Below are 10,243 nucleotides of genomic sequence, written 5' to 3'. Positions count from 1 at the left end.
CATCTTTTCTATACATGAATCTGATCAGTATTTTCCATTAGAATCAAGATTCTGTTGTTTGTTCTCATGATCTTGGAGAATGGGTTCAAATTCAATGCGTTCATCATCAATCTCTCCTGCAATCAAACTTTCCAATTCCCTTTCCTTGAGAATTCCAATGTCTTGAGGGCTAATTGACAAAAATCATTGTTGAAATCATCTGATGATAAGGAATCAAGAAATTATGATTTGTTGTTCTTGAGAAAATAAAACTTCCTAATAGAAACAACTGTCTCTCATGAAAAAAAGGCTCCAACCAATTAACTTTTTCGGTTTCTCCGGCTCCAAAATTCCATTTTTCACACAGAGTTGTCCCGATTTTCTGTTGTATTTCTTTGACTCCATTAAAACTTGAAGAGCCTGCAACATATTCCTTCAATGTTTCTTTTGAACTGAGGGAATCTGAGAGATGTCAAGAATGAAGACGGTGACTGGTTAACATCGGTGACGGAAACATGTAAATTCTTTTGATCGTATGCTATTTAGAAGGTAACTATAAAGTAAGGGCAATATAGTCTATTTAATTATTTTTCAATTTTAATGATTTAAATATATAAAAAAGGGATTAGAAATGATTAAAAGTTAAATTTGGGCCAATTTGATATTTTAAAAGATTAAGAAGGGTAAATATGATATTTGGATGTTAGGTCAGACAAATATAATATTTTGATATTTAATAAAGGTATATACGAAATTCTCCCTAAGTAATATAAGATCCACCTCATATTTTTGTATCTTGAAAAATCTTGTGCTTTCAAAAATTATAGCATTAAGATTTTTAGAATAATTTATTTCCTGATAACTACACGTGTTACTTTACCCATTTGAAAATGTCAATTGTTATATTCAACAACTAGTTGTGAGACCCATGTATTATATGGGTTAATTTAAAAAAAAAGTTAGATATAAAATTCTAAATATTTGAGAGCTTTAAATTTATAAGAAAATAAGAAAAATAATAAATTTGTAAATTGAAATGTTTTTTTATATTTTAAATTTGAACAAATAATCTAGATAAATAAACAAAAGAAATTAATGAACTTTAATTTGAGAATTTTGAAATCAAAAGGTAAATCCATTAATAAAATTGATATCCATTTATTACTTTAGGTATTTAGAATCTAATGATTTGACTGAATATTGAAAAGATTACAAAAGGTTTAACTATTATTCGAGAGGCTAGGAACTCTCCCTAAACTCTGTTATCACTAAAGATGGCAACTACTAAGTGGGTGTTTGGGATACCTTTTTAAAATAGCTTATTAGCTTTTTTAGCTTTTCAAAAAGCTAATAAGCTAAAAAAGTGTTTGTCTATTTAAAAAGCGCTTTTTAAAATAGCTTTTTCGATAGGAAAAAGTAAAGCTTTCAAAAAACTTGAAAATCCTACTTTTTTAGTTTTTTAAGCCATTTTACTCCTGAAAAATATATTTTCTTATCCAAACACTTTTTAAAATCATAAACTAATAAACACTTTTCTTAAAAATCACTTTTGGCTTAAAAAAGCTAACCCAAACATGCCCTAACACTAACCTCCTATTTATAATAAACTGGTCTAACTAATCCTACCGGAAAATGACCTAATTGCCCCTCTCACTGCTAACTCGCATCCAATATTCAAATCTTTCCTTAATCCCACTTGAAACTTATGCCTAAGATTATAGAACCCTTTAACCAATCTACAATTCTAATCTCAGCATTTTTTTCAACAATTCTTGGGTACCTTGTGAGATTACCATTTTAACATCTTCTATTTTCATAACTTCCCAAAAAATCACCATCAAGTGCATATCATTTTCTTCATCTTCAACATCACCGGAAGAGCTAAAATTGTTAGAAGGCTTATTATGCATAGGATACTTGTACCTCGGGGATGATCTCTTATTCCTTACTGGACTGGATCAGCATCTTTCTTATGTTTTTCACCCACAATGCTCCTAATCACATAGAAACGATAATGGCCTTGATTAGCAGTGTCATCTTGGAATACAAATTTTGTCTCTTTTTCTTCTATTTCTGGAGAATTATTTGATTTTGATGGAGATTTGTTTACCTGGAAACTCTTAATTGACCATCTTTTCTGCTGGGCTGCCATCGCTGGTAGGATCTTTTTCAATCAATATTAAGTTTCATTGTGCCTGTTGATTTGAAGTCCATGATATGTGGACTCTGTAACATTGAATCCATATCTGGGCCTTGCAATTTTGAGTGAGAAATTAAGGGGGTGTTTGGATTAACTTTTTAGCTTATTGCTTATAGCTTATTTGTGGTGGGAATAAGTAATAAGCAATAAGCATGAGCAGGGATGCTTATTAAAATTAGCTTATTTAGTTTAATAAGCTGGATTTTATCCAAATACTCAAATTAGCTTATTGTGGGAATAAACAATAAACACTTCTTTTTTTCCTATCCAAACACCCCCTAAATATCCTCCTATTTTTATTCCTACAAATCATATTACCCTATTAAATGATTACATATATCATTTTAGTATGCTAAAATACCATTAAATAAGCATTAAATATAACACATGTCATCATTTAATTACATAGGAAGATTTGTAACAAGAAAAAGTAGGAGGATATTTAATTTCTCATTTTGAGTTCATAAAATTTAGGTTTTGCGTCTCTAAATCCCTGAAATTCCTATAGATTCATGGCATGATGCTGATTCATTACATGGATTTTCTCCTCGTTTTTAGCAGTTATGCCTATCTCCACTTGTTCGTTTCTAGCAGTTATGCATAACTGTTATTCCTATCTCAGATTATAATATAAAAAGATGACAACACATTTTAAATAAAAAAACAAAAATGCTTTCACTATTATCCAGAAAAAATGTGTTAAATTGGATTCAGCCCCGTAACAGTAAAAGACTGGCATATTTTAGAGGTTTGATGTACAATAAATGGCAACTAATGTTTTCTTTTCTATATCACCCAAACCTTTTTCCATATTACCTTGATACCTTCCATGTTTCAACAATCAGTTTCAATTTATTTGCTTATAATTCGATTTGAAGAACCCTCTGTTTGATAGTTTTTCATGCACGTTATCTGTTTGATAAAATGCTTGACTGAAGTTATGAATCGAAACAATAATAACATGCAAATGCAATCCATGGTTAAACGTAGTCTTTTGGAAAGCAATTAATGTGTATTTCCTGACAGGATATACATGTCCCTAGTTGCCACATCTAAGCAATTTCTGGAGTATAAATCCAATTATTAATTTTTTCACGTAAAATGATCACTTTGGATGATAACATTAGTCATCCCAATCAATCTGAAGCAATGACTAATGACACTCAAAAGTCATGACTTTCCACTTGATGAAAGCTTATTGGTTGAACTGGATGATGTAAGAAATGATGTTGAGATGGATTCTCAAAACCTGTAGCATATCATTTGTTTCATTTCTAATCTTATATTGATATTTAACTTTCATACCTTGTTTTAGTTGTTAAGCATTGAAAGAGGTTCTTTGTTCAGCATAATATGAAGCAAGGGCCTGTTTGTATCATATCTAATTGACCAAATTGATTCTTAAAATTTGGAATGTGGGTCTGAATACTGCTTCACAAACTGTAAATATAGTAGCATCAAAGCTACTTGTGTTTATTTCAACATATACAAAAACAAACCTCATTTCTTTCTAGTGATCATGATCACCATTGAGCCACTATCTTTGTATGATACTATCTCTTTTATTGTCACTAATATATTCTACAAGTTATATTCTATCATGATTGTTAAACAGCGATTGATTTGGTGTTCACATGGATGGAGTTTTCTCCATTATTCCAAGTTGATTCTCTCTTTTCGTCTCGGTTTCCTTATCTACTTTTGAATACCCCTATCAGTCAAATAACATTCCTTTAATCATATATTCACAATTCTTATGAGCATAACAGTTTTAGAGGTCTAGAGGACCCTAGTGATGATGGAAACTTGTAAAGTAGAGGGTTTAGCACGTATCATTTAGAGATTGAAGTCATTAAAAAGTTAACTTTTCATGTGTAGGCACAAAATGGTGTTTCCATCATTGCGATATCACACTCTGGTCTCATATTATTTAGCATAAGTATACCGAGGGTCGGTTGTTGCGAAATCATGGTTAAATTTGGAAAATCGTTTCAATTAATTTACAAATGTGCTTGTCGACCCTAATATGTTCTTTTTGTTATTATAACTAAGTTATATCTATTAATGATCATGGTTAATTGGTTATATGCAAAAAATAGCAACATAGTTTCACTGATTTGTTATTATCTCATCCTGTTTTCAGTCATATTACAACTTGTACTTCGAAAAATATTTTCAATTATAGCAGTGTCATCCAAATTCAAATAGTAAGGCACTTTCATTGAGTTGTTATTATAGTAACTTTTGGAAGTACAATGACCTAATAAGAAATCAAATTTTAAAGTACCATACTTAAGTTGGTTAAATGAACAACCCAATCTTATAGGCAATTAACAAGCATGCTATGAAAATTGCAAATCTCTCATCATACGTTGTCAATTGATGCATCATGCGTCAAATCACATGGGTATATTCTTGGTTAGTTCCCTCTTTAGATTAACTTGTGAAATGAAAAAACAAGTAGCTAAAAGTTGTAACTGAAGTAAATATAAAGAGGGAAGCTCGATGATCTAATTAAACAAAAAGAAAAGCAAAGAGAGAGCACCTCAAAACTAATCCGTCTTCCCTGTTAAAATGAAAATACAACGCACTCTGTTTGTTCAAAAAACTCTTGCAAATAAATGGTAATAATTAAAAATGATTTCTCCTTTCTATTTTGTTAAATAAAATACAAGTAATAAACCCCTTGTACTTATTTATTTTCCCATTATTGATACATATATAGATGAGCTTCTAATGTTTCGTATACAACTTGTTGGCAATGAACAAAACATTTGTATTACCCCTTGAAAGTTGTAGAGAAGCATATGCAGAAATCAGGAATGTATCGGTTTCTGCTCACACTTTACCTGCACTTGAAAGGTTATACAAAAATAAGAACAAGGAAATTAACATGATAATCTAAAACAAGTCTCACGTATTTATCCGTGAAATCTTTAGAACACATTGATTCACGATAATTAAAGCTTCTCTAACACTAAAATTTATGCAAATGGGATGATGTGACATGTAAATTCTTGCATATTCATTTACTTGAACTATGCTAGGTCTACACCGCATATACGATGCACATCATTTCATTTTCCAACCGACAAAGATGAAGTTATTTAATCTCAGAAAAACTAAATGATATTCCGATAAAGGGGCTAGGTAAGACTTGTGAATAATAATTGATAACATTAATAAGCATACAAGATGAAACCAGTCCCACCATTTTGTTCTAATATTTTGCAATCCATCATAGCCTTTCCATGTTCACAACTAAATAATATTTTTCAACAAAAAAACTTCCTGATATTGACATACAAATTTATTTTATGTGATAAACATACTTTATGCTAAGAAAATCTATAGGGGCTGCTTTTATAGTGAATGCAAACTGTATTATTAAATTTATGTGTAGATAAACCAAAAGAAGTCAAAGGCAGAGGGACGGGCTTACATTTTCTTGTATCATCATGTTTGGAAGTGCGGTGTATATATGTTTATGTTGATATAGTATTTCAATTTTGTTGATTGAAAGAAAGCAAAATCAGTTATTATATTTATAATTTTTCAACTGCAGAGGGAGGAGCATACCTTCAGATTAAGTTTGTAACTCCTCAGGATATATGAATGAGGGGGATATGTGAGATGAGGGGCCAGTAGGAGCCTCTTTTACTACACCTTTCTTCAAGATTTGGGCATTTAAATATCATCAAACTCAAAAGTGAAGGCAACAACATTTCTGGTAGATTTATGGTCTTTGGGCAATTAGAAATGGAGATGCTGGAGGGAGGTGAGGTGTTGGAGTTCCATTGAAATTGATTCCAGTTTCTCAAATCTATATATATCAAGAGTAGTAAGAGATGAAGGAAGAAGATGGGTCAAATGACTGAAATTACTCACATCTTCCGACTTTCCACCTCTTAAACTTATGCTCACAAGTGAAGTTGGAAAAATCTGTGGACCCCACTTTGAAATGGGCTTCTTCAACCCCCCTATTGCAAGGTGACACAATTTTGGAGGCCAAAGCCTACCAGAAAAGGAAGCATCCAAGCTTTGACAATCTACTATCGTTAGATGTGTTAACACACTGAGTTTTGGCAACTCGTGGTCAGGAAATGACTCCATATTTGGACAATTGTCTATAATGAGACGGCTGAGGTGATTGAAGGAACTCAAATCAGTTACCGATTTCAGATTTGGCCAATCAATTATAACTACAGATTCAAGCATCAATATGTTCGAACTGATCACTGCCTTAGTCTTCTCTTGTCCTCCTACCAACTCCTTTTCCGTTAATTTATTACAAGATTGGATGGTAAGTGACTTAAGGTTATTTGGACAGCTGCAATGCTCCAAGCTTTTACAACTCCATAGGGTCAAGGTCGTAAGAGATGTTAGGTTGCTCGCACAATTATCCTCCTCTTTCTCTCCTAAACTCACCAAATTTGAACAATTATTTACAAACAACGTCCTTAAATTCACAAGAACCTTACTTGCCTCTGCTTCTGATTCCCACAAGTATCTTATTTCATTACACCCTGTGATCCTTACTTCTTCAACTGCCGCAAGATACTCTATAACACCTCCCCACACCTGATCATTAAGTCCTGAAATACCATTTATATCCAACTTGGTGGCTGATGAAGCGACACGAACCAGACTTGTCAACACCTCATGACCACAATCACATATACTTAGACCCCTCAGCGATGGTAATGCTTCAATTGAGATTCCAACCAAATTAGGACAACCATTTAACCAAAGCTCTTGAAGGCATGGAAATGCTGTATCAACAGCCCCACTATTATAGGTTGACCATACCTCCCACCCCTGCATATCTCTAAAACTTAGAAACTCAAGTGAAGGGAATGCATGGTCAGTTGTCCCAAGAAACTCCAAACCCACAACTTTCACCTCATCCATGCCTTCAATAACCAACTGCTTAAGTGATGGTAGCTGGCCGAGTAGCGGTAGAGATGTACACTTCTTACAACCATTTAATGTCACTTCAGCCAACCGATGAAATGAGGGATCCCCAACCCAACTCGGAAACTTTGTACCTCCATATGACACAATGCTGAGATGTTTTAGATTTTCGTTATGAGGCTTCATCGCATTCAGGACCTCCTGTTCAACTACTTCCTTTCGATAATTATCAAATACATCACTCCATTCCACCTCTAACTCACTTAGCCTCCGGTGGGATAAGTTCACTTCCTGTGCGTGCATCGGATTTTGCACTTTGTCAAGCCCCTTAAAGGAAATTTTACCTTGGAGATCCTTTAGATCTTTAAGCTTGGTTATTGAAAAACCGTTGTCTCCTTCAATAATGATCTTAGAGAGAGTCCGTAGGCTTTTCAACTCACCAATCCCTAATGGCATCTTCTTCAAAAGTGGAGTATCCCTCATGTCAAAATGCCGCAATTTTTTAAGCTTTGAGAAGTTCTCAGGCAACTTTTTCAAACCATAACAGCCAGAAACAATCAATGTCTGTAAATTATAAAGGTCACAGACATTATCAGGCAAATGTGTAATTTTAGTTCTAGAAAAATTAAGATACCGCAAGTGCTTCATACTGCCAATGAATTCTGGTACCTCGCTTATGCTAAGTTCACTGAAACTTAAGACCCTTAATAATGGTAAATCACGAACTAAGTCTGTCAGAATTTTATTCGATAAGTGGAATTGTTGCCAACTGTTTCGCTCAGAAGATAATGCTAAGAATGTTCTCAAACTATTAGCTCCTTTGAATGCCTCGAACTTTGTGTAAACCATATACTTCTCACAAACAAATGACATATGGCGATACTTACCCGGATCATCCTTCCCAATTTCCTTCTTCTTCTCAATGTCTAACCTTGAAAAAAATTCTCCAGCAACAAACATGGCTAAGTCATTCATCAGGTCATGCATCACAAATAACGATTTGTCATTGGGTGCATGTTGGAAAAATGACCTTGATAACAAGTCTTCAAAACATTCAACACCCATGCGTTCCATTGATTTCCCTTTCGTTGATTGACGCAAAAACCCTTCTGCCATCCATAATAGAATCAATTCCTCCATGTCAAACATGTAGTCCTTAGGGAACAAGGAACAATATGCAAACAACAGCTTCAAATTGGAAGAAAGATCATGATAGCTTAGTCTAAGAGCTGGAGTAATTTCATCTTTCTTTCCTAAGCTCCATATCTCACTATTCAAAAGTTCCTTCCATTCATCCTCATCTGTTTTTGTCCTCAATAACCTCCCAAGTGCTATCAAAGCCAATGGCAAACCATCACATTTTTCGACAATACCTTCCCCATGTGGTTTAAGTGTTGGATGTGAATCAAAGTTATTTTCACCAAATGCATGTTGACAAAATAAAGATACAGCATTGTCACGTGATAAAACCGAGAGACTGTAAGGTTGATTGTAACCCAACTGGGTTAGCAACGACATTTTCCGAGTGGTGATGATAATCTTACTTCCAGGTGCCCCTGCAAGAAATGGGCGTTCTAGAATTTCCCAATCGGTATAGCTTTCACTCCACACGTCATCAAGAACAAGAAGAAATCTTTTCTTTGAGATCTTCTCTTTTAAAGCTACTTGAAGAAGATTTAAGTCCTTAAATTCTTTGTTTTCCCCGCCTATGGATTGAAAGATAACTTTACTTATATTGAAGATATCAAATTCATCGGAAACACAAACCCACGCCTTGAGTTCGAAGTGAGCATTCCCTTGCATTTCGTCATACAAAAGTCTAGCTAGAGTGGTCTTACCTACCCCACCCATACCAACTATGGGCACGATGCTAAAGTTTTTATCACATGCTTCATCCCGGAGTAGCTTGTGGAGCAACGCATCCTTTTCATCTTCACGCCCAACAATACTAGATGCATCAACCAAAGAGGTCTGTAATCGTCTGTTCATCTGTTTTGGGCTTTCACTTCTCACACTTAAACCAAGATTTTCTTTTTCCTCGAACAGTTCTTGTAACTTGGTGGTAATATCATCCAACTTGCTATGCATACTTGTACTTACTGAGAAATTTGTGCAACAAGTCGGGATGAGATTTCTTACCACGTTTATGGAGGCTCCCCGTTCCTTGGTCAACTCACGATGCATAGCTTCGGTTTCCAAATAGTCAAGTAGGTCGTCAATGTCGTAAGCCAGATGTTGGAGACCATTAAGCCACTCTTTAACACTTTCATCAGTTATTTCCTTACGAGAAGCATCATTAAGCAGAAATTTGATCTGGTTTAGTGATCGCTTCAGTTTCTTGATCTCGGAATCAATTCCTTTAAGGCGAGTTAGCTTCTTCAACGAATCAGAGGCTAGCTTTTCAAATAACACCGAGAAGAAGGCAGAAAGTACTATTTCAGCCATTGTTGTAAGGGCGGAGAATATAGTAAAGGTCCGGTGGTGGAGTGGATCTACAGAGTGATATGATCAATAATTGTTTTATGTTGATGAAAGGGATGCACAGGTACTCGAGGAGAACGATTTCAATTATTATCATAGTAAAGATGTGGACAAAATTGAACCACGTTGCAAGTTGCAATGGCAACTTTTCATATATGATTCACATGAATTCTAAAGATAACGTGTTTTTGAATTCAAATCTTTCAGCAGCAGAAAAAAAAAAAAAAAATACTGTTAGAAATACACACAATCACAAATATTAAGATGTTGGGTGAATTACACCGGTCGTCTCTCGATCAAGTGCTTAAAAGCACGTTTAGTCTCTATTTTCAAAAATTAACTCGAAACCGTCTCTTGATTGGTTGAAAGTTGCAGATGCCATCCATCATTAGTTTAAATTTGCATGTTTCATCATTTGTGAGATATGAAATGACTGTTATGCCCTTTTTATTATTATTTTGAATTATTTTTCCTTCTTATAATTATTTATAAAATACAAAATAAAATAAAAAACCCACCCTACCCACCATATCTTAACCCCCTCCCCTTTAAATCCTCTTTTCCCTAAGCTACCACCGGAGAAGACACTATCTCGTCGGAGAAAGAGAGTCATCGGACCACCGCCTACCACCATCGATGAACCATAACCCACCTGCCTCTCTTTTCTCT

The 10,243-nt window shown here is 34.3% G+C and overlaps 1 pseudogene across 1 annotated transcript; it reads right to left on the bottom strand.

Moving 5' to 3' along the window:
• Positions 1 to 4,807: 4,807 nt before the first annotated feature.
• LOC145037575 (putative disease resistance RPP13-like protein 1) lies at positions 4,808 to 9,624 on the bottom strand (annotated as a pseudogene). The gene is made up of 2 exons (XR_013678912.1): positions 5,759 to 9,624; positions 4,808 to 5,028 (listed from the first exon to the last, which is right to left on the bottom strand). The product of XR_013678912.1 is annotated as a putative disease resistance RPP13-like protein 1 (transcript).
• Positions 9,625 to 10,243: the final 619 nt, after the last annotated feature.

Source organism: Lactuca saligna, chromosome 3, assembly GCF_052625555.1.
Source record: "Lactuca saligna cultivar CGN05327 chromosome 3, ASM5262555v1, whole genome shotgun sequence".
NCBI lineage: Eukaryota > Viridiplantae > Streptophyta > Magnoliopsida > Asterales > Asteraceae > Lactuca > Lactuca saligna.
This window is presented reverse-complemented; position numbering and strand designations above follow the sequence as displayed.